At 40.2% G+C, this 2,759-nt stretch overlaps 1 pseudogene; it reads left to right on the top strand.

Annotated features, from left to right (window-relative positions):
• Positions 910-1,844, top strand: LOC110261726 (annotated as a pseudogene).

The following is a 2,759-nucleotide window of genomic DNA, read 5'->3' as shown; positions in this document are numbered from 1 at the left end:
CACAGAAATGTCCAACTTGAAAGGATTACCTAGCATCTTCCACCCCAGTTCCTTATACTTTACTGATAATGTAAATGAATTTGAGCAATGAGTCAAGTGTGGACAGGATGGGAGAAAGAACTTATTCTAGCTTCCCACAGACTTAGGTCTAGGACTTGCTCACAAATCTTGTGCTTCCAAATGCAAGGTTCTTTCTGAAATTGTGTGAGCCAAGAAAAGTGTTCATGGCATGGACAATGATCTACAAATACCAATCACATAGAATTTGGTTTGCTACATTGCATTAGCTCATCCATGTCTAGCTTCTGCAGCACAAACCTCTTTTCTGGCATGTCCTAATTCCATCATATACTCTCACAGCTTAAGCTATGTGATCACTTTCGCTCCAGCTGAGCGACAAAAGCTGGAAAATTTGGGGGTTTCTGTATTATCTTTTATCTTATGTGAAAGAGGAAAGTGATTTGATAACACTGTGATAGCAACGCTAAACATGAGAGAGTATTAATGTGTAATGATAAGACTAATGGCATTGCATGTAGCAGGTAATAAGGGAGTAAGGAAAGGGAAGGTCATCAAAATTGTCTCAAACTCCATGGGCAGGAATAACCAACTGTGAGAGACAAATGAATAAGTTATATTCCATTTCCTCTTTCTTTCCTCAGGTTACTCCAAGGCACTCCTATGCTGCCTCTTATGGAAACTGAGAGTATTTTAGGCTGGGGTGTTAGAAGCAGTGTTTTGTGGCAATGAATTACTGCCTATTTTCTGCAACTACAATTTAATGGGTTTGTAAGTAAGGCAACATTTTTTATTTATGACTTGAAACTCATGCAGAAACTCCCTACAACATTGATGTCTTCTTTACTTTCTTTTTCAGGTAAAATTGTGTCACCTCTGCTTGCAAAGGCAATGGGTGGAGTCAATCACTCTGCTGTGTCTGAGTTTGTGTTCCTGGGACTCTCTAATTCATGGGAAATCCAGCTTCTTCTTTTCCTTTTTTCCTCTGTGTTCTATGTGGTGAGCCTGATAGGAAACCTACTCATTGTGTTCTCTGTGAGCTCTGATCCTAACTTGCACTCCCCATGTACTTTCTGTTGGCCAACCTCTCCTTTCTTGATGTGGGGGTTTGCTGGATTACAGCCCCCAAAGTGATTTATGACATTTTCAGAAAACTCAAAGCCATCTCTTTTGGGGGTTGTATAACTCAGATCTTCTATATTCATGCTATTGGGGGCACAGAAATGGTGCTGCTCATTGCTATGGGCCTTTGTCAGATATGTTGCCATATGTAAATCTCTCCACTACCTGACCATCATGAACCCACGAATGTGCATTTTGATTTTGGCTGCCTCCTGGGCCCTTGGTGTCATCCATTCAGTGGCCCAATTGGCTTCTGTTGTAGACTTGCCCTTCTGTGGTCCTAATGCATTGGACAGCTTTTACCGTGACCTCCCCCAACTCATTAAACTTGCTTGCACAGAGACCTACAGGCTAGAGTTCATGGTCACAGCCACAGTGGACTCATCTCTGTGGGTTCCTTCTTCATCCTGATTATTTCTTATGTCTTCATTCTGGTCACTGTTTGGAAACACTCCTCGGGTGGTTTATCCAAGGCCTTCTCCACTTTGTCAGCTCACGTCACTGTGGTGGTTTTGTTCTTTGGGCCACTAATCTTCTTCTACACCTGGCCCTTCCCCTCATCACAGCTGGACAAGTTTTTTGCTATCTTTGGTGCAGTTCTCACTCCTTTTCTGAGTCCAGTCATCTATACACTCAGGAACAAGATGAAGGCGCCAATGAAGAAACTCTGCCATCAGCTTGTGAGTTACAGGAAGATATCTTAAATACTCTAAGATAAAAGGCATTAGATCTGCCCTCAATGACAACAGAAAAAAATAATGTCATTGGAATTTTAGATCTCTATTAATTTTATGTGTTCATTACATTTAGGTATTTATCATGTTGCTGCGCATCTCTAGAACTGTAATTAATAAGGATAAAGAGCTCTAACATTGGAGCTTTCTGTGTTTCCGACCCCATGCTGGACATTTTATGTTAATTATTTTATTTAGTATTCATCATATATCTGGGTGATTTTTTTTAATAATTAAGAAATATTTTTTGCTTGTTCTCCATAAAATTACTCTGTAAAATGCTTCAAGTTATAGCTAATTTTCACCTTAATCCACCATTTCCAATTGTCTTATTCTTCAAAAGGTGATGAACAGAACTTGTCCAATATTGTTTTGGAAGTTAGTATATTCCTCTTCTCTGTTATTCTTTCCTTGCTTTGAATTGGTTAATTTCCTTTTCTCAGATTACCTACAAAACTTCCATAATAATTAGTTGTTTTATTTTCCCCCTCTTAGGGAGCAGAAATAAGACCAAGAAGGTCATTACTCTTCATTAGTATCAATTTATATGATTATTTGTCTCTACATTCCTTCTTTATTTTCAGCACCCTTTCCCCACATTTCTTTTTTTTTTTCTTTTTTTCTTTTCTTTTTTTTTTTTTTTTGTCTTTTTGCCATTTCCTGGGCTGCTCCTGTGGCATAAGGAGGTTCCCAGGCTAGGGGTCCAATCAGAGCTGTAGCTGCCAGCCTACACCAGAACCACAGCAACTTGGATCCGAGCCGCATCTGCGACCTACACCACAGCTCATGGCAACGCCAGATTGATAACCCACTGAGCAAGGGCAGGAATCGAACCCTCAACCTCATGGTTTCTGGTCAGATTCGTTAACCACTGCGCCACGACAG

Source organism: Sus scrofa, chromosome 7 (genome assembly GCF_000003025.6).
Source record: "Sus scrofa isolate TJ Tabasco breed Duroc chromosome 7, Sscrofa11.1, whole genome shotgun sequence".
Classification (NCBI taxonomy): Eukaryota; Metazoa; Chordata; class Mammalia; order Artiodactyla; family Suidae; genus Sus; species Sus scrofa.
This window is presented reverse-complemented; position numbering and strand designations above follow the sequence as displayed.